A 23,250-nucleotide genomic window follows, 5' to 3' on the forward strand; every position below is an offset into this window, starting at 1 on the left:
CCATTGTAAAGCAATTATACCCCAATAAAGATGTTAAAATAAATAAATAAAGACCATATATTAACCTTAAAAAAAAAAAGTAATGGTTTCAGCTCCATTAAGCTACCCCTCCTTTTTACAGCTGATATTGACTGTAGCATTTAATAATTTTTAAAATAATTATCAGTTGAACTCATAAGACCTACAGGAACTTTCATGATCATGAAAAAAAAACTGTACTAATTTCCTTACTGGATATGTATTAAAGAAATGTACTTGAAATTAAATGAAGTACAGGAAACCAAGCCTTCCCTTCTGTACTATTATCAACTATCAACCAAAAACTAGAAAGTGCGTTCCTGAATTCCATGTTACCCTTTATCAATATATATAGAAAGATCCTTGATTCTGAATTGTTCTTCCTCTTTTATGAAAGAAGCCTTAAATAAACATTGTTTAACGTTGCATCCCAAGAAATTTTATATGGATTCACTAGCTTCCACACTCTGGGAAAATGTTTTGTCTGCACTAGATGGCAGTGTAATCCTGAAATTTGAAACCAAAGCTAAGGCATCGGACTAGAATCTGATTTCCGGTCTTTAAGTAGACAACTTTGATTTTATGCAAATATTCCATTCATGGTTATTTCCGTATGTATATATTGGAGTATTATAATTGATTCCATTTTGGGATTGCTCTCAGAATAAATGCACAAATACAATGCACTCTGATTGTTCAGAAAGTTTTTTGAAGGAGAAAGACATTAAATGAACAATTAAATTTAACTCTGCCCCAAGAGGTGAGCCATCCACTCTGTCCCCCTCACCACCACCAAACTGAGCCTTACAACTAAGCAGGCCATCCCCAAGGTTAAGAGTATGGGCTCTGAAACCAAACCAGTTAGGCTCAACTCAGCACTACCCCCTTCTAGCTGGGAAACCCCGAAGAGTTCGCTAATCTCCCTGTGACTCAGTTTCCTCATGGTGTCGATAGGAATTATAAAAGCATCCACCTTATAGGTATATTTTAAGGGTTAAGCCGGAGTTTAACATGGTGCCTGGAACTCAATAAATTTCAGCTACAAATGTTTTTGTTACTGTAACTCACTCTCCAAAACATAATTCTCCCACTCAGTCCCACTCTGCTGGGGCAAGCGGTGGCTAATTGAGATCTCCTTAGAAAAGCTTTCCCTGTGTGGGGTGTACGGTTGTGCTAGAAGCTGAAAACTCCCAGGCAATGTACAACTACTGGAAAACCCACCTACAGCTACCAAAATAAACCAATCGGAAGGCCCCTCCTCCCTGCCATACTCACATCTTTGGCTGTTTGCTACACGTTTATGATTCTTCCTCCTACAAAACTGCCCTTGCTAAGCCCTGTAAGCTCAGTTCGGCATCAATAAAGCCTTCTCTTTCATAGTGCTGTGTGGTTCTTCAAGAACACCTATCATCATAATCTCCTTTGTATCTCACAACAAGCCAACAAGATAGACGTGACCATCCTGTTTTCCTGGTGAAGATGGAAGACAGCTGCCTAAGTTCATGGTGACAACGGAGGTACCCAAGTCTATTGACTGAATCTGAAACAGATACAACAATGAAACTGCTGCTTACTATATACATATATATCTATATCTATGTCTGTATATAATCGGTTTCTTCATTTTTAGAAGCAATATGTGATCATTATAGAAAAGTAGAAAATATAGACATAGAGAAAGAAAAAAGGAAAAAAAATCACTCAGTGAGACAACTCACTATTACCATTTTAGGATATTTTTTCCAATTCCTTTTCTATGCGCAAGTTGTGATCATATTCTACGTAGTTTCACAACCTCTGTAAATACACGTCACGAAGAGCGTAGCATTTTCTTTCCCCAAATTTAAATGCAATGATGTGGCATGTACAGAATAGAAAGCAAAGCCCAGGTGTAAGAACTTAGCCCTGAAGTCAAGATTACACCTTTTAATTCTAACTGCTGTAACCTCTAAAGAACAACTGTACAGAAAGAACCATTGAGTAACTGGGGCAGATTCTTCCAGCAGCTCATGGTTTTTGAAAGACATTCCTTTTCTCACCCAAAGCCCTGTGGGACCATAAACTCACAACCAACTGACTAACCACAAAGCAGCAGAGGTGTGGCAGGCATTCCAGAGGCAGCAGGGCCACAGCAGGGGAGCCATGCTTCCTGCCATTCCTGCATTTCAAATATCCCTGAAGTCACGACTGATGCCAGGAATAGCAATGGCAACTGACACAGGGGCAGGTGATAAAGAGTCTTTGTCGTTAAGGGCTGACCTTAGAGCCCCCGCAAGCTGAAAGGGCTCTAGCATTAGCACAGTGATTCCAGGCAGCTGTCTGTCCAGAATGGACCAGAGGAGTGGACAGGAGGGCAGGGAGTACAGAGATGCTGACAGCGGTTCAGGATCGGAGGCACTGGTGTCATCCCAGTCTGTCTGGACCAAGGGCTTCTCCCAGGCTTCCGGGGCTTTTTCTAGAAGTGCAAAATAAGGAGGATATGGGAGAAGGGATCCCTCTACCATGCCGGGAACTGCTTCATGCTTTAAAAAGACGTCATCCCCTTCAGTCTACACGACTCACTGCCATTTTATAGGGGAGGTGAGTGAGGTTCAAAGATGTTAGAAAACTTGCTAAGGGACACAGATGGCATGCCAAACCTAAGTTTGGTTTATCTGACACCAAAGCCAATGTTCTTCCTATAATTTGTTGTTTCTGGGTCCACACTCACACACACACACACACACACACACACACACTCACACATGCACAGTAAGCTTAAGTACATTTTCCATCTCACTGTGCATCTAATCCTTCACGATTATTTTCCTTTCTTCATAAAGCCCCAAGTTTACAGGGTAGTATAATTACTTCCCTGTTTCCCTCATTTGTCCATATTTTAAAAAGTAGAAATATAATCTATATTGGAAATTTTTTAAATGAGTAAATAAACCCCAAGCTAAGAACTCCTTCAAGAGCTGATAAAATTTGTCCTTGCACAGGTCAACAACTTGGTGCCCTAATTGGGTGAGCTGCGTCCAAAGGTTTGCATCACTGGTGCCTTGCTAAAAACTACAAAAAGTAGTAGTAAAGGTCTTTTCTATATTTTCATATGGTTCTATTCAAAATTTGTCTCAAATTTTAAACTCTTACAGGTTAGGGACCTCGATTATTTATCATCTCTCTTCCTTTATGACCTACTGCAGCCAGCGTTCGTATATACTTCATCACTCAGAACTTCAAGCAACACCATATTTAAAGCACAGTGCTGGGTACTAAGGACATTTTAGAGCCAAATAACACTTTATCTGCCCTCGAGGAAGAAGGACACACACACACACACACACACACACACACACACACACACACACACACACACCCCAAAGCTGTGACGCACGCTTTGGCCTAAAAGGACCCCTGAATGAAAATAAGTAGAACCACAAAGTGTTCTAGAGACAGAAAGGTAAAACTAACAGATACTGTCTAGAAAGATTCAAGAGCATTTCACAGAGGAAAGTGACATTTTAACATGACCTTGAGGGACGAATCAGATTTTACGGGCAGAAAGGGTGACAAGGCAGTTGGAACAAGGAGAACAAAACCTCAGAGGCATCATGATGTGAGGCATGTATTTAATTATGTCAAAGACATGACTTCACTTTTTGAAAATATTATTTGTGTGTCATTATGAACCCGGGGGTTGAGAAAACTAGTCATTAAACCCCACTTGGTAAATAAATAAATAAGGGCTCTAACAATGTTTATGACTGTCTTCTATTAAGCTGCCTATCACATTCCTATTTTGTCACTGGAAAACAAATCAGCAACCCATTTGCTGTCATGGAAAAGGTAGAAGTAAGAGTTTCAGTGGTAGGGTGGCACAGTTCCAGGAGAAACTTTCTGTCATCTGCAAAGGTTTCTCAGTTTGAGAATTTCATCAAGACAAAAGGAAGATCAGGTGCCTGATGCCAGGAGCGAGGGTAAAGGAGGGACGATGTCTTCACTAGGACACACAAGTTATTTGCTACCACTTAAAGTACAGTTTACTTTTTCCCTTTAATATCAGTATTAGGCTACGAAGCCTGCCTTAAGTCAGGGGCTAGGGACGGTCGATGGCATAACCAGTGAGCAATGCTCTCAGTTCCTTGGGGGAAAGCAAACCAGTAAATAAAGATCTACATTACTTTAAAAACTAACCGTCCAAGAGAATCCTGGGTACACACTAAGCGATGGCTTCAGCCTGCAAGAGCGAGGGCACACAGCCGAGAACGGGAGATGCGCTGTGTGCAGGGAAAAGATCTGAAATTGAAGCTGCTCTGAATGGTGGAATAAGCTCTGGAGTGACGCTCAAACGGGAGACGGGGAAGAGGCAGAGTGGAGCCAGAGCAGCCCCAATGGAAATCAGCATGCCCGTGGCGGATCTCCTGAAACCTATTCAGTCAAGCAGAACAAAATAATAAAGAAGCAACAAAAGAATAAATGACCCAGAATTATTGGCCTCTCCAAGCAGAACTTGCTACGGAGCATTGGTTTCAGGAGCAGATGTGGAGAAACTGCAGCCCCACCAGGCTTTCATCACTTGTAGATGCTCTTACAAGCTTTGTCAGCTGACGGGATACTGCCGAAAGCCAGAAGAACGTGTGAAACATTATTCAAGAATCGCAGGCGTCTGTCTCTTGGTACAATACTGGGAAATGTCATTTGGCTACAGATTTGTACCATAATAAAGTTGTCCATAAATACACACTATAAACACAGACGGCAAGAAATAAATAACTTTGATGTTATATCCAGAGGCTAAATGATAGATCCTTGGTGTGTTATTGTGAGACGTTATTTTAAAAGAAAATCCACGAACTTAGGTGACCCTCACTGGACTATAAATAACCATAAAAAGGGTTTTTTTTTTAAAGAGACTGAAAGATTATTAAAAACCCTCAGGGTTTGCTGTGTTGCCCACAAAGCCCACCATATTCATTTCTATCGTTCTGTGTCCAGAGTCACACTGGCAACAAATTCAACTGTAACTTGTATACTTGCCATGCATGAGTTTCCTTTAAAAATATATGTTTCCTGCCAAGCCTAAGTACCACTATTTTCTCAAATGAGAAATAGTGAAAGTAATCTTAATACAAGATTTTTCCCTTCAGGGACTATAGCCTCCCTCTGAGCGCCCTTCTATAGCACACTTCCCAGCCCTTCTCTGCAAGCCTCAAGCCCTCCACGAAGCACCTCCCACCCTGGACATCAAGCCAGGTGTTCTGTATTCTTTTTTTTTTTTTTTTTTGAGGGTTTTTTATTTTTATCTTTAAAAAAAAAATCTTTATTGGAGTATAATTGCTTTACAATGGTGTGTTAGTTTCTGCTTTATAACAAAGTGAATCCACTATATACGTACATATATCCCATATCTCTTCCCTCTTGTATCTCCTTCCCTCCCACTCTCCCTATCCCACCCTTCTAGGTGGTCACAAAGCACCGAGCTGATCTCCCTGTGTTATGCGGCTGCTTCCCACTAGCTATCTATTTTACGTTTGGTAGTGTATGTAAGTCCATGCCCCTCTTTCACTTTGTCCCAGCTTACCCTTCCCCCTCCACGTATCCTCAAGTCCATTCTCTAGTAGGTCTGCGTCTTTATTGCCGTTCTGCCCCTAGGTTTGTCATAACCTTTTCTTTTTTTTTTTTTTGATTCCATATATATGTGTTAGCATATGGTATTTGTTTTTCTCTTTCTGACTTACTTCATTCTGTATGACAGACTCTAGGTCCAACCACCTCACTACAAATAACTCAATTTCATTTGTTTTTATGGCTGAGTAATATTCCATTGTATATATGTGCCACATCTTCTTTATCCATTCATCTGTCAATGGACACGTAGATTGCTTCCACTTCCTGGCTATTGTAAATAGAGCTGCAATTAACATTGTGGTACATGAATCTTTTTGAATTATGCTTTTCTCAGGGTATATGCCCAGTAGAGGCACTGCTGGGTTGTATGGTAGTTCTATTTTAGTTTTTTAAGGAACCTTCATACTGTTCTCCATAATGGCTGTATCAATTTACATTTCCACCAACAGTGCAAGAGGGTGCCCTTTCCTCCACACCTTCTGCAGCATTTATTGTTTGTAGATTTTTTGATGATGGCCATTCTGACTGGTGTGAGGTGATACCTCATTGTAGTTTTGATTTGCATTTCTCTAATGATTAATGATGTTGAGCATTCTTTCATGTGTCTGTTGGCAATCTGTATATCTTCTTTGGAGAAATGCCTATTTAGCTCTTCTGCCCATTTTTGGATTGGGTTGTTTGTTTTTCTGATATTGAGCTGCATGAGCTGCTTGTAAATTTTGGAGATTAATCTTTTGTCAGTTTCTTCATTTGCAAATACTTTCTCCCATTCTGAGGGCTGTCTTTTCCTCTTGTTTATGGTTTCCTTTGCTGTGCAAAAGCTTTTAAGTTTCATTAGGTCCCATTTGTTTATTTTGTTTTTATTTCCATTTCTGTAGGAGGTGGGTCAAAAAGGATCTTGCTGTGATTTATGTCATAGAGTGATCTGCCATATGTTTTCCTCTAAGAGTTTTATAGTATCTGGCCTTACAGTTAGCTCTTTAATCCATTTTCAGTTTACTATTTTATATGGTGTTAGGGAGTGTTCTAATTTCATTCTTTTACATGTAGCTGTCCAGTTTTCCCAGCACCACTTATTGAAGAGGCTGTCCTTTGTCCACTGTATATTCTTACCTCCTTTATCAAAGATAAGGTAACCATATGTGTCTGGGTTTATCTCTGGGCTTTCTATCCTGTTTCATTGATCAATATTTCTGCTTTTGTGCCAGTACCATACTGTCTTGATTACAGTGGCTTTGTACTATAGTCTGAAGTCCAGGAGCCTGATTCCTACAGCTCCGTTTTTCTTTCTCAAGATTGCTTTGGCTATTCAGGGTCTTTTGTGTTTCCAAACAAATTGTGAAATTTTTTGTTCTAGCTCTGTGAAAAATGCCATTGGTAGTTTGAAAGGGATTGCATTGAATCTGTAGATTACTTTGGGTAGTAGAGTCATTTTCACAATGTTGATTCTTCCAACCCAAGAACATGGTATTTCTCTCCATCTGTTTGTATCATCTTTAATTTCTTCCATCAGTGTCTTATAGTTTTCTGCATACAGCTCTTTTGTCTCCTTATGTAGGTTTATTCCTAGGTATTTTATTCCTTTTGTTGCAATGGTAAATGGGAGTGTTTCCTTAATTTCTCTTTCAGATTTTTCATCATTAGTGTATAGGAATGCAAGAGATTTCTGTGCATTAATTTTGTATCCTGCTACTTTACCAAATTCATTGATTAGCTCTAATAGTTTTCTGGTAGAATCTTTAGGATACTCTATGTATAGTATCATGTCATCTGCAAATATTGACAGCTTTACTTCTTCTTTTCCCATGTGGATTCCTTTTATTTCTTTTTCTTCTCTAATTGCTGTGGCTAAAACTTCCAAAACAATGTTGAATAATGGTGGTGAGAGTGGGCAAACTTGTCTTGTTCTTGATCTTAGTGGAAATGGTTTCAGTTTTTCACCATTGAGGACAATGTTGGCTGTGGGCTTGTCGTATATGGCCTTTATCATGTTGAGGTAAGTTCCCTCTATGCCTACTTTCTGCAGGGTTTTTAATCATAAATTCCTTTAGCATTTGTTGTAAAGCTCGTTTGGTGGTGCTGAATTCTCTTAGCTTTTGCTTGTCTGTGAAGATTTTAATTTCTCCATCGATTCTGAATGATATCCTTACTGGGTAATCTTGGTTGTAGATTTTTCCCTTTCATCACTTTAAATATGTACTGCCACTCCCTTCTGGCTTGCAGAGTTTCTGCTGAAACATCAGCTGTTAACCTTACGGGGATTCCCTTGTATGTTATTTGTTGCTTTTCCCTTGCTGCTTTTACTATTTTTTGTTTGTATTTAAATTTTGATAGTTTGATTAATATGTGTCTTGGCATGTTTCTCCTTGGATTTATCCTCTATGGGACTCTCTGCACTTCCTGGACTTAATATTTCCTTTCCCATATTAGGGAAGTTTTCAACTGTAACTCTTCAAATATTTTCTCAGTCCCTTTCTTTTTCTCTTCTTCCTCTGGGACCCCTATAATTCAAATGTTCATGCATTTAATGTTGCCCTGAGACTGTCCTCAATTCTTTTCATTCTTTTTTTAAAATTCTCCTCTGAGGTAGTTGTTTCTACTATTTTATCTTCCAGGTCACTTATCCGTTCTTCTGCCTCAGTTATTCTGCTATTGATTCCTTCTAGAGAAGTTTTCATTTCATTTACTGTGTTGTTCATTATTGTTTGTTTGCTCTTTCGTTCTTCTAGGTCCTTGTTAAACGTTTCTTGTTTTTTCTCCATTCTATTTCCAAGATTTTGGATCATCTTTACTATCATTACTCTGAATTCTTTTTCAGGTAGACTGCCTATTTCCTCTTCATTTGTTTGGTCTGGTGGGTTTTTACCTTGCTCCTTCATCTGTTGTGTGTTTCTCTGTCTTCTCATTTTGCTTATCTTACTGTGTTTGGGGTCTCCTTTTCGCAGGCTGCAGGTTCGTAGTTCCCGTTGTTTTTGTTGTCTGCCCCCACTGGCTAAGGTTGGTTCAGTGGGTTGTGTAGGCTTCCTGGTGGAGGGGACTAGTGCCTGTGTTCTGGTGGATGAGGCTGGATCCTGTCTTTCTCGTGGGCAGTTCCGTATCCGGTGGTGTGTTTTGGGGTGTTTGTGACCTTATTATGATTTTAGGCAGCCTTTCTACTAGTCAGTGGGGTTGTGTTCCTGCCTTGCTAGTTGTTTGGCATAGGGTGTCCAGCACTGTAGCTTGCTGGTCATTGACTGAAGCTGGGTCTTAGCATTGAGATGGAGATCTCTGGGAGAGCTTTCATCATTTGATATTACGTGGAGCTGGGAGGTCTCTGGTGGACCAATGTCCTGAGCTCGACTCTCCCATCTCAGAGGCACAGGCCTGACACCCGGCCGGAGCACCAAGACCCTGTCATTCAGACGGAAAAAGAGAAAAAGGAAAAATATATATATATCGTTGCTCCCAAAGCCCACCTCCTCAATTTGGGATAATTCGTTGTCTATTCAGGTATGCCACAGATGCAGGGTACATCAAGTTGATTGTGGAGCTTTAATCCGCTGCTCCTGAGGCTGCTGGGAGAGATTTCCTTTCTCTTCTTTGTTCTCACAGCTCCCAGGGCTCAGCTTTGGATTTGGCCCTGCCTCTGCGTGTAGGTCGCCGGAGGGCGTCTGTTCTTCGTTCAGACAGGACGGGGTTAAAGGAGCCGCTGATTCGGGGACTCTGGCTCACTCAGGCCGGGGGGAGGGAGGGGGACGTAGTGCGGGATGGGCCTGCGGCGGCAGAGGCTGACGTGACGTTGCACCAGCCTGAGGCGCGCCATGCGTTCTCCCGGGGAAGTTGTCCCTGGATCCCGGGACCCTGGCAGTTGTGCGCTGCACAGGCTCCCCGGAAGGGGGATGTGGATAGTGACCTGTGCTCGCACACAGGCTTCTTGGTGGCGGCCGCAGCAGCCTTAGCGTCTCGTGCCCGTCTCTGGGGTCCGTGCTTTTAGCTGCGGCTCGCGCCCATCTCTGGAGCTCCTTTAAGCAGCGCTCTTAATCCCCTCTCCTCGCGCACCAGGAAACAAAGAGGGAAGAAAAAGTCTCTTGCCTCTTCGGCAGGTCCAGGCTTTTCCCCAGACTCCCTCCCGGCTAGCCGTGGTGCACTAACCCCCTGCAGGCTGTGTTCACGCCGCCAACCCCAGTCCTCTCCCTGCGCTCCGACCGAAGCCCGAGCCTCAGCTCCCAGCCCCGCCCGCCCCGGCAGGTGAGCAGACAAGCCTCTCGGGCTGGTGAATGCCGGTCGGCACTGATCCTCTGTGCGGGAATCTCTCCGCTTTGCGCTCCGCACCCCTGTGGCTGTGCTGTCCTCTGTGGCTGCGCTGTCCTCCACGGCTCCGAAGCTTCCCCCCTCCGCCACCCGCAGTCTCCGCCCACGAAGGGGCTCCTAGTGTGTGGAAACCTTTCCTCCTTCATGGCTCCCTCCCACCGGTGCAGGTCCCGTCCCTATTGTTTGGTCTCTGTTTATTCTTTTTTCTCTTGCCCTACCCAGGTACGTGGGGGTTTTCTTGCGTTTTGGGAGGTCTGAGGTCTTCTGCCAGCGTTCAGTGGTTGTTCTGTAGGAGTTGTTCCCCGTGTAGATGTATTTCTGGTGTATCTGTGGGGAGGAAGGTGATCTCCGTGTCTTACTCTTCCGCCATCTTGAAGGTCTCCTCGAGAGTTTTTTAAATTGAAGTATAGTTGATTTACTGTGTTGTGTTACTTTCTGCTTGCAGCAAAGTGATTCAGCTTTACATATACACATATATAGACATATATATATATATATACACACATTCTTTTTAATATTCTTTTCCATTAGAGTTAATCATAGCATATTGAACACGGTTCCCAGTGCTCTACAGTAGGACCTTGTTGTCTATCCATTCTATATATAATAGTTTACATCTGCTCACTCCAACTCCCACTCCATCCCTTCCCACCCACCCCCACTTGGCAACCACAAGTCTGTTCTCTATGTCTGTGACTCTGTTTCATAGATAGGTTAATTTGTGTCACATTTTAGATTCCACATATAAGTATTATCATATGGTATTTGTCTTTCTCTTTCTGGCTTACTTCACTTAGTATGATAATTTCTTGCACCCATGTTGCTGCAAATGGCATTATTTCATTGTTTTTTCATGGCTGAGTAGTATTCCATTCTATATATGTACCACATCTTCTTTATCCATTCCTCTGTTGATGGACATTTAGGTTGTTTCTGTGTTCTGCATTCTGATTGCTCGTGGGAAAAGCTATTTGCATGGAATGATGTCACATTCCATTCCCCAGGCAGGAAGATATAGCGGAGAAGGCAGGGACGTCTAAAATCAGGAGACTTGGCCTTGAGCCCCCCTCGTTCCACCAGTGGTGTCCTTAATTGGTCTTTTTTTAAAATTTATTTTTATTTATTTATTTTTGGTTGCATTGGGTCTTTGTTGCTGCGTGTGGGCTTTCTCTAGCTGCAGTGAGTGGGGGCTACTCTTCATTGTGATGCATGGGTTTCTCATTGCGGTGGCTTCTCTTGTTGCAGAGCACAGGATCTAGGCCTGCAGGCTTCAGTAGTTGTGGCACACAGGCTTCAGTAGTTATGGCTTGTGGGCTCTAGAGCACAGGCTCAGTAGTTGTGGTGCAGAGCTTAGTTGCTCCACGGCATGTGGGATCTTACTGGACCAGGGCTCAAACCTGTGTCCCCTGCCTTGGCAGGCGGATTCTTAACTACTGCACCACCAGGGAAGTCCCCTTCATTGGTCTTAAAACCACTGAGCTGATTTCCTTTTCTGTCCAGTGGGGACCCCCTTAGAAGCTCACTGTGAGACCCAAGCTCATCCACGTGAGAGAGCTTTGTAAAGTGTCAGGTAACCTACAAAGGTAATTATTGTTTCGGAAGCATTTAGGGAGTACCTATGATGTGCAGGACCACAGTTTCGCATAGTAATCACATCTGAAGAAGGCAAACTCCCAACTCTCAAAAACCTTAAAATGTAGCAGAGAAGTGAAGACATACATACCCTTACAGAGTAGCAGATAGTAAGTTCCCTAAGCAATACCCCATGACTTCAACTCAGTTTGACAAATATCCATGAAACAGGCTCTTGAGATCCAAAAGTAAACATGGTCCCTGTCACTTGTCTGGCAGGAAGGACAGAGAAACAGTGATGGTGTCAGTACCAGCAGATGGTGATAAATCCCGTAAAGAAAGCGCTTATTGGGAATGTGTTAGGTCTGTGTAGAAAGGCAGATGGAGAGGCTTAAGCCTAGATGTCCACGGGTAAAGCCTGCAGGAGATGGCAGAGTGTGAAATCTGTTTCCAAGTACTGGGTTTCTTTTTCCAGAAAAGGTGAAAAGGACCAGACATGGCATTGGATCGACCAGCGCAGTAAGGCAGCTGGTTGCTGGGGGTGGGAGTGGAGGTGACCACGGAGACTCAGCTGTTCTGGGAAAGTGTAAGGGTGGGTTCGCACCACCTCCAGCAGAAGCCTGATCACCGTGGGGGGGGAAGAGAATGGTGCCGACAGAGTCAGGGAACCAGGGAGGGGAAAACAGGGACGTTGGTTCCGGGAGGACAGGATCTACCAGAGGGGTTTCTTGTTTGTTTCTTTTTTAAATCATAACTTTAAAATAGCAATTTTATCTGGGCACTCTTCTAAGCATTTTATCTATAGTGACTCATTTAATCACACAGCAACCGAGAGTGGTAGGTGCAGTTATCCCCACTGGAGGGATGAGGAAACTGAGATGAGGAGAGTTTGACCACATTGTGGGCTGAAAAGAGGGAGCCAGCACCTACAGGGAGAGCAAAGATGCTATCTGAACTCAAAGGAGGGACTGCTCGGGGATTACGGATGATCGATATTGTCTTTCCACATTTTTTAACTCCTAACTTCTCTACCATAGGCATTATCATCTTTGTAATCAGAAAACTAAACCATACAAAAATGGGCAATCATGGCTTCCCTGGTGGTGCAGTGCTTAAGAATCTACCTGCCAATGCAGGGGACACAGGTTCGATCCCTGGTCCGGGAAGATCCCACATGCCGCGGAGCAACTAAGCCCTTGCGCCGCAGCTACTGAGCCTGCGCTCTAGAGCCCACGAGCCACAACTACTGAAGCCCACACGCTTACAGCCCATGCTCTGCAACAGGAGAAGCCACTGCAATGAGAAGCCTGCAAACCACAAAGGAGAGTAGCCCCCACTCGCCACGGCTAGAGAAAAGCCCGCGTGCAGCAACAAAGACCCAACGAAGCCAAAAATAAATAATTTTTTTTTAATGGACGATCGTGTTAGTGATTAATATTGTCTTTAAATTTGTCCTTATGTCTTCTATGTAAAAATAAGCTTTCCAATAAGAGGGTTTGCATCCTGAGGGTAGGAACGGTCCCTTACTTCTCCTTTCCCCCCACCGTCTGCACCTGAGGCATGTGTGTGTGTGTGTGTGTGTGTGTGTGTGTGTGTGTGGCTTTTAAAGTGAACAAAATTAAACCCAACCAAACCCAGACCCTTGTTAATAATGCCTCAAATTTAGCTTTCCACACGCTAACTACCCTGTGTTGCTGTCCTTGAGTACCTTTAGTACGTGCTTTAATTCTTTTTCCTTCCCCTTCCATTATCCCATCTCCCACTACCACTACTTAAGGACCTAGGATATAGGCATCCTCTTCTGGGGCCGGCCGGCCAGATGGCAGATATGTCCTGCCATGGGCTCTCACTGTCTTATGTTGGGGATTCACAACTTTCCCCTGTAACATCACCCAGATATCTGAGTAATAATCTGAGCATACTGTCATTTTTGTTTCCTTGTCATTTTCATAAGCTGAGTTATAAATTAAATTGCAGTCTTTTACATTCAATCTTAACGTAACTTTCCTTCAATGTATTGATTTTTTTAAGTTTGTGCTTGTTGCCGATATTGTTGTTTTTCTAGGGAAGAGAAAGCAAAAATGCCATTTTTCCTATATTTTGATAGTCCTTTCTTTCTTCTCCCTCTCTCTTAGCCAACCCATCCCTGAAGTTCATGCTTCTCTTCCTCCTATGAAAACTGTTCCCCTTGGTTTCCTCACCGCTATACATTAAAATTTCAAGGGAGGAAGCCTGAACTCCTAGGTCCATTCACGGGGATCACTTCCTCCCAAGTTCAATGCAGGTCCTGTAGGGCTTTGTCAGGGAAGAAGACAGTCATGGGCGAGGAAGACATGTAAGTATCAGCCTGTCTCCATGCACCGGCCTGTGTGGACCTGCGTTCAGCACATTCACGAAAGATGGGGAGGTTGTAATTGTGTAAGAACTGCTTCCCATTTCTTCCAGAAGTGCAGGTGAGAGGGGTCCCAGGATGAGAGTGAAAAGAGAACTCCCTTAAATAGAATGCTGGTTCTACTCAATACAAAAGAATGTGTGTATATACATATTTATATAAACTGAAACACTTGACTGTACAGAAGAAAATAACACAATATTGTAAATCAACTATACTTCGATTAAAATAAAGAATTTTTTAAAAAGCTGTCACACAATGCCTGAAATTCTGGACCTATTTGTCCTCTGAATTTTTGATCCATTAGAGACATTATAGCTGTGTGAAACAGTATATTAAAATGACTTGCTGACCTTTTTAAAAATTCCGGTGCTTGGATCTGCTCAAGCAGCTCTGGGTAGATCAGACTTAATTGTTCAGAGGTTCAGATTTAATTGCCTGGGCATCAGTATTTTCTTAAATCCCTCTCCCCAGCCCCTCACGCCCTCCACGTCCACCCCCAGTGATTCAAACATGTAGTCAGGTTGGGAACCACTGCTATAGAGCCAGTCCAAAAACCTAAAAGTTTTAGGGGTGGTTGAACATCTGTGTATCCTCATTGGATCTTGAAACACATTCTAGATCTAGTTTCTTTCTAATTAAGATAAGATTACATCTGAGGTGACAGTCAAAGCTCTTCACCAAATTATCTCTTCTTTACTACAAACATGCACAGCAATATTAAATTAAAACATCACTCCAGGGCTTCTCAGGAGACTAAATAAGAAATTTGACCTAGTTATCTTTACACCAGCTGCACATGACATCGCTAAACTTGCTAAGGAGACAGCAAAGTCATTTGGGAGGGAATGTTTCCATGTTAATATGACTTTGATCCAAGAAAGCAAAGAAGTGTATTCTGCTGAAAGTAATTAGATGTGGCACTTTTTAAAAAACATCTAGTCAAAGAGATTATAAAACTCTGGCCCTGAACGTCAGGACATATGTGAGCTTTGGGACGTGGAGAGCCATTCCTTGTTTCAATTCCTAGTTTCCAAGTCTGGAATAAAGCAATATTCAGGTGCTCTAAATACGGTCTGTTCCTATTTAAAATAACAGAAGCTTTCACCTCTCAGTGACTCGTGAAAACTGTAGAAGTGCACCCCAGCGTAGAGGGCAGAAACTGCGAGAAACCATGCTTCAGAGTTTTACTACAAACCGGCAGCTGTGGTCTCTCCTCAGTTCATTCCTGGTTGGTTTCATTTTCAAGTTAGGCAATTAGATTGAGACCCTTTCCTCAAGGGGCAAGAACTTTTTCCTGCAACTCACAGAGGACAGTGAAACACGATTCTCCTGACCCCCAGTTTGAGTGGCTCTTTGTCTCATGAAACTTCTAGGCTCAGGTTCATGTCACACACACGCACACTGTCTTTGCAAAGAATCCGCAGTTCATCCTCAATAATATATAAACCAAAAGTCTAAGGTGACCAACTCATCCCAGTTTGCCCAGGCCATTCCCGGTTTTAGAAAACCTGGCGTCCTGGGAGTCACCCTCCCATCCCGGTCCTAAGCAGATCAGGATGATTGGTTACCCTAAAAACAACCAGAATCAGACTCCAGCCCAGAGTGGACTTGGAGCTGTCGGAACCATCCTTGGGGCCAGCCGTTCCTTCCTGATAATGGTCAGCGGTACCTGCGGAAGAGGGTGGACTGATCCACCAGCTCCCCCCCCACGCCCCCTCCCCTCATGGGACCTGCCACCATGCTCTGTACATGTTATCTGGAATCCTGCCAACAATGTGGAGGATAATTGTCCTTACCCCAATATTAGAATATAAAGAAATAGAGGCTCTGATAAATTAAGTGAGCTGACCAAGACCACACTGGTGGTACCTGGTAGGGCAGGAGCCCATCACCAATAATACATCTGAAGGACTACATAGAGAAGATTTCATAAGAGCTAAGGCAAAAGTAAGTAATAAAACATGGAGGAAGAATGGAAATGACAAACAAAATATCAGACTCTATATGAATTCAATCAAATGTGAGGCATAAACAAGACAACCCGAAGCTAACTGATGGATTACAAATCGCCCAAAGTCAAATTCCTACGCTTCTTTATAGGATCCTCCCAAGTATTCAAATAAATACCGTGACCTTAGGCAAAAAAGGATGTTCTATTCATATGTATGAAATACTTTGTTCCTAATTATTTCTCCTTAGAGTGAATAATAATGTCTAGCATAAATATGATTTGTTGCTTAAATTTTTGTATTTTAAGTTATTCTCTATGTTTACAAGGATCATAAAGTTGCTATATAAGAACTGTCTAACAGGGGCAAGAAAACTGTTGATTTATAATTTATATCTTAGCTGTGTGTATTTGTTCTCAGCATATATTTAAATATGTGCTGATGTAAGTCAGCACATATTTTTGGACCAACATAATTGCAAAGATATTCCTAAAGCAATTCATGTCTGCTGTCTTTTTCTTGACATTCCTTTATACTCCTAATTTTCCCTATATGTCAGTCCTATTATCTGCCTCCTTACAGTGGATCTTTGGAAAAGCACAAACCAAAGGAGATGTCCTTCTAGTAGCTACTACAGTAGCTACTAGTAGTACTTCTAGTAGCTACACCTAGAGGAAAGGAGCTGACACCCATCAGTGATAATTGATGTGTGATGGCCCAGGGCAGGGTCCCCACGTGAATCTCTCAATAGAATGGCAGAGAGGCAGACTTTCTCGTGCTGATTTTTAATTATTTTTTTTAATGTGTGCTCCTATGTTATACCATCTTAAGGTTGTCCAGCAGCTTAAAAAAATTAATACACTCTTAACTGTTGTCAGACAACTAGATTTCCAAGTGGCAGAATCAACAACCAGACCTAACATTGTCTGGGTCTCAACAATTTCCAAAGTCTCCAGTATTGTGGCTTACCAAACACCTCTGACATCTGGAAAAGTTGAATAAAATGTCTTTAGGATACCATTTCCATCCATCTTCAGGGTATCTTTTTCTCTGAGAAATCTTGAACATAGCACATTTCAGCACTTTCCATAAAGATCTTTTTTTTTGAGGCATAGTTCACTTACAATGTTGTATTACTCTCAAGTATACAGCAAAGTGGTTCAGTTTTATAGATAAATATATATATATATATATATACACACACACACGCATTTATATGTATGTATTCTTTTTCAGATTCTTCTCCATTATAGGTTATACAAGATATTGAATATAGTGCCTTGTGCTATTCAGTAGCCCCTTGTTTTTTTATCAATTTTATATATAGTAGTGTGTATCTGTTAATTCCAAACTCCTAATTTATCTCTCCCACCCCCTTTCCCCTTGGGTAACCATAAGTTTGATTTCTATGTCCATGAGTCTATTTCTGTTTTATAAATAAGTTTGGATCATTTTTTAAGAGATCTTTTACTGAGGAAGCCCTGTAGAGCCTTTATGTCGGCATGGAAATGAGAGCCCATCAAAATGTTATACTCTATCAAAAATGGACTCAGGTACTTCAAGCTTTTACCAACTGGCCATGATAGAGCAGAACGGATATGATGTAGCCTCTCTGGATTAGATACTCTCTAATCTAACGTAGGATGTGCAGGCAGCGAAGGTGGCTCCCTGCGGACTTTATGTGTAAATTAAACGGATTCTGCCATGGACTCAATTTTTGGGCCCCCCTGTCGCCCACAATTCACAAGTTGAAATCTTAATCCCTGACGTGTTGGTATTAGGTGGTGGGGCCTTTGGGAGGGGATCAGTCGTGAGCGTGGAGCCCTCACTGTAGGGATGGTGCCCATGAACGAGAGGACCAGAGAGCTCCCTGGCCTCTTGCACCACGTGAGGTCACAGCAAGAAGACTACAGTCCATGAAGCAGGAATTAGGTTCTCACCAGACATCGAATCTCCTGGCACTTGACCTTGGACTTCCCAGCCTCCAGAATGGTAAGGAATAAATTTCTATTGTTTGTAAACCACCCAGTCTGTGGTAACTTGTTATTGCAGTTTAAACTGACCAAGACGGGCTCTCACAGCATCTTTTTTTTTTTAACATCTTTATTGGAGTATAGTTGCTTTACAATGGTGTGTTAGTTTCTGCTGTAGAACAAAATGAATCAGCTATACATATACATATATCCCCATATCTCCTCCCTCTTGCGTCTCCCTCTTCCTATTTGTGAGTGGGAAGAGTCCGGGCTGGGAACTCTTTAACCAGCTAATGAGGGACGTAAGAGAATCAAGAGTGGGAGAAAAAGATTTAGTTCCTTTTACTTTAAATTAAGTACTGTATGGATTTATCATAATCTAATACTGTTGCCAGATTTTCTTTAAAAAAAAATTCTTATAACTGCTTCATCTGCACTATCAGAGGAAAAAATGGAAAAGAATAATCTGAAATAAAAGCAAATCAAATTTTATAATTGTAATATCTGTAAACTCCTGAAAGTTTAATGGTTGTATTTTTTTAACAACCAGCCATGTAGAGGAAAATTTTATATTTGTCATATTGCCTGATAAATATGCAGGTGACTTCCTTCTTTGGTTATATTCTGTTTCATCATCAGTGGGAAAAAAAGTAACATGCAAGCTTAGTCACTAAACTCATGAAAAATAGATGGACATTCTGAATAGTGCTACAAATTGAGCCATAGGGGCTTCCCTGGTGGCGCAGTGGTTGGGAGTCCGCCTGCCGATGCAGGGGACATGGGTTTGTGCCCCGGTCCGGGAGGATGCCACATGCCATGGAGCGGCTGGGCCCGTGAGCCATGGCCACTGAGCCTGCGCGTCCGGAGCCTGTGCTCCACAAAGGGAGAGGCCACAACAGTGAGAGGCCCGCGTACCGCAAAAAAAATAATAATAATTGAGCCATAAAAAGAGAGAGACCCCATAAAAAGAGAGCGACCCCTAAAATAAGTAAATAATGCTTTTGCACAAAAACTCAAATCAAAGGTTAAAAGCTTGGCACTGTTTCCGAATACCAATTCAGTGCAAGCCAGTACACATGTGTAATTATAAATTCCAGGTCATGTTTCCTATTTACCTATGCTCCGCTCTTTTCTGCACCAATCACTAGACATTAGCAAGACAAGATTAAGCACAAACGGACAAGTTAATTGACAATGCCATTAGAATTGTGGAGAGAACTGAAATAACTCTCAGGCTAATTGTTGAGTGGGGAAGTTGGCTTTTACAGTTTCCATTTTGCAGAAATCTTTACACACATCTTTTTTTTCCCCAGAAACTCGACATTGTGTGAAGCTGTACTGACGGGAGGTAGGGGAGATGATCTGGAAAAATTCTGGATCAGGTGTTTCAGAATTCTCACCAGTAGCAAATCAAGCCAAAACCAGGTTGAAAGATCCCCAAAAGCATCTTGTAATCTGCTAGCAGCAAACTGTGAGTCACGTCTATTTTTTGATCCTCTGCAAGAGTACAAAACAGGAAATAATTTTAGAATGTAATAATGTTTCTTTCCAGTTACTTAGAGAGATTTGACTTTAAATTCCGGTCTTTTTCAGTTGTCACATAAATATTGGGTTGGCCAAAACGTTTGTTCGGGTTTTTCCGTAACATCTTATGGAAAAACGCGAACAAACTTTTTAGCCAATCCAATACCTTCTCTGCATCCTGAATATTAGCTGTGTCATAACAATCTCCTAGGAGGGACTCATCAAACAAAGTGTCACACCCAGGCAGGTCATATAACATGTGTGACACGGTAGTTCACAGCAGCCAAATCTAAAGAAACCTGGAAAACCTCAAACCCAATTCTAAGTAGGTGTCAGTATCCATGTGAGATGATAGTGGCCACTGATGACAAAAATTATGCAATCGAAACAAAATGACTATATAGTGATCCCACATAAATGTACAAACATGACAAAAAAGATTAAAACTAGGCACCATTATTAAATACAACATCCAGTTATTTATACATGTGTGCAAATAGAGATTATATCTCTCCATCCTTTATGCTAGAGACATTGGGAAACAGGGCAGCAAGAGATGCCAGAGACCTAGTCCAAAGGGTCAAGGGCTCTTCCCCTCCAGCAGCCCCTACAGTGAGGGGAGGAGAGCATGGAGAGGCTGAAGCCCTGTTTGTTGATGACTTAGGTGAGAGTAGTATCTTTTTTTTTTTTTTTTTTTTGCGGCACGCGGGCGTCTCACTGCTGTGGCCTCTCCCGTTGCGGAGCACAGGCTCCGAACGCGCAGGCTCAGCGGCCATGGTTCACGGGTCCAGCGGCTCCGCGGCATGTGGGATCTTCCCGGACCGGGGCACGAACCCATGTCCCCTGCATCGGCAGGCGGACTCTCAACCACTGCGCCACCAGGGAAGCCCAGTAGTATCTTTTAAAGTACTTCAGGGCTCAAGCTGAAGATGAAGAGCATTTCCAAACCATACTGACTGCTGAGACCTGTCAAGGGTCTAAAATTCTACCCTCCTTGCAAGCTACTGAGACAGGCTGCCACGTATTCACAGTTGCTGGCAGAAGACACGAGATTCCTGTCTCAGAGGACAGTTTAGCATTCCTAGCTGTAGCCAGAGGATCAGCATTTGTGTCAGGGCCCTGAACTCCAGTTCCCACAGGGGATGTGAAGGCCAGGTGATGCCTGCACGTGGAGTGGGGCTTGTTGCAGGAGAGCTTAGGAAACCCCAATCTTTTAGAACGGGAAGTCAACCTGGCAGAGCTTGTCTTGGAGGGAGACGGACCTATTATACTGGAGAGTAAACAGACTTGACCTTCCTCCACATAGAGACACTATCTCTACCTGCTCGCACAGCACCATCGTCCTCAGAAACTGCATTCACCACCCCAGTCCCAAATTGCCCCATGTTTTTCCTTTTGTTCCCCAGTGGTTTCTCCATATTGAATCTAGTCCTTGTTTTTGCTCTGGTGTCTGAACTACTGACTCCCAGCCCTAGCTCTTAGAATCACCTCTGGCTTATGTGCCTAGCTCATACCCCCAGCAAGATGATCTCACAAGTATCTTACCACTGACAGCTTCCTTACCTCGCTGGTACTGGCACTCAAGCACTGCCCTGATAAGGAGCCCTCTCCTCTCACAGGGCACATACTGGCCACGAAATTGCTTACTTCTAGGGCTGGGTAGGAGGGACAACCTATAGGTGACTGGATAATTGGTTCAGCCTGCTCTAGCTTTCTTTTTTTCTTTTAATGAGCTTTCTAGGGAAGGAGGGGACTCATCTCATGCATATGCAATTTTAGTTAATGCTATTTGGAATAGTCTTTCGGTCTGTAAATCCCATATGTTGCCATAGAAACAAGTCTCCATCTGAAATGCGTCCAGTCGATTCTGAAATTATTATTCAGAGCACTGCTGTAAACTGGAACAAATCCAACAGGTACCCGGCGTATCACTATTTAGGCAGTAAGCGGCATTGTCTCATTTTCAAGTCAAAAAATGAAGAGAGAAGAACCCAACTTGGATATCCATAAAAATTCAAACATATTCAAAGTAAGAACATTTCTTCTTGATTATGTTACTCTTGAAGCAGCATTAAAATAGAGCTATGTAGGGGCTTCCCTGGTGGCGCAGTGGTTGAGAGTCCACCTGTCGACGCAGGGGACACGGGTTCGTGCCCCGGTCCGGGAAGATCCCACGTGCCGCGGAGCGGCTGGGCCCGTGAGCCATGGCCGCTGGGCCTGCGCGTCCGGAGCCTGTGCTCCGCAACGGGAGAGGCCACAACAGTGAGAGGCCCGCATACCACACACACACACAAAAAATAGAGCTATGTACACCATTCAGAAAAGACAAGGTATGTTTCAAATGACTAAACAGAATGCAGTGTGGGGAAAAGGTTCATTTAAACAGCTTTATTCTTCTTAGCAAAGGAAACTGTAAATGTATTTATTGGAAGAACTCCAATAAATTTTAGAGTGAAATTTTAATACGCTCTTGCACCTATTGTCTGCTTGAAAATATTTTAACCACTTCATATTCCCAAATGGAAAATTATTAGGAGCTATGTAGCCCATGGGAAGAGAGTCACAGATCTGAAATAAGGATCCCAAATTTCCGGAATTTAGGGGCAAGGTCGGAAATTTTTCCCATATGGAATTTATAACAAAAAGAATAAACATAAAATTAATTAAACGATCCATCAATTAAATTAATCTACCCCAAATGATGATAAGCTCACGTGTTGGCAGTAAAACTTAAGTGCTTTCCAAATCTCTTCCTGGAGTTCACGTTATTGAGATTTCATCAGGAAAACACTGGTACGCAGTCTGTAGAGAAGCAGTGTTCTAGGGAATTTTCTGCGGTGATGGAAGGAAGCTGTAAGCTGTGCTGTCCAGGATGGTAGCTGCGGCCACATACGGCTATTGGGCACCTGAGTGGGGCTAGTGTGACTACAAAGCTGAACTTTTAAAAAAATGTTAGTTAATTTAAATTTGAATTGTGACATGTGCCTAGTGGCAACCATAATGGACAGCACACATTTATATCTTAATAGTCAGAGTTGATATTCAGAGTTGGAGTCATACTGACAAGGTTCAAACTCTGGCTTCACTATCTATTTTGTTGCTTTTCTCTCCCCCATTGTTGGGTTGATGTGAAGATTCAGTGTGTTACATGACATGCTACATAAATCTTAGCAATTGTATTCTTTTAGTTTATTTTTACTGACGTATAGTTGATTTACAATGTTGTGTTAGTTTCAGGTGTATAGCAAAGTGATTCAGTTCCACACACACACACACACACACACACACACACACGTTCCTTTTCAGATTATTTTCCCTTATAACTTATTACAAGATATTTTGTATAGTTCCCTGTGCTATACCACAGGTCCTTGTTGGTTATCTATTTTATGTATAGTAGAGTGTATATGTTAATCCCAAAATCATTCCAAAAAATGATACAAATGACCTTATTTACAAAACAGAAATAGACTCACAGACATAGAAAACAAACTTACGGTTACCAAAGGGGATGGGGGCAGGGAGAGATAAATTAGGAGTTTGAGATTACCAACAGTTATTATTATATCACAATTTGACCATTTTCTAGCCTTATGGTCAAGTTACCTAACCTCGCAGTACATGAATAATTTCATCTGCAAAACAGGGTTAATAATACTCCTTCATGGGGTTGTTCTGAGGATTAAATGAGATAATGCATTAAAGTGCTTTGCACACGCCCACCACATAGAAGCACTCGATACGTGTCAGATGTTATTATTCAATTATGATTGAAGTCATATTCTAATAAGAGATTTTTATAACTTGTAGAAAATACTGGAGAAAACAGGGTGAAGTTATAATGATTTATACAGGGTGAGCCAATAACAGGGAGCTAAATCAAATTTGTTCATCATCAAATGTAAGACTTTAAAACTGG

This window comes from Grampus griseus (genome assembly GCF_964374135.1).
Source record: "Grampus griseus genome assembly, chromosome: 13".
In the NCBI taxonomy this organism is placed as follows: domain Eukaryota; kingdom Metazoa; phylum Chordata; class Mammalia; order Artiodactyla; family Delphinidae; genus Grampus; species Grampus griseus.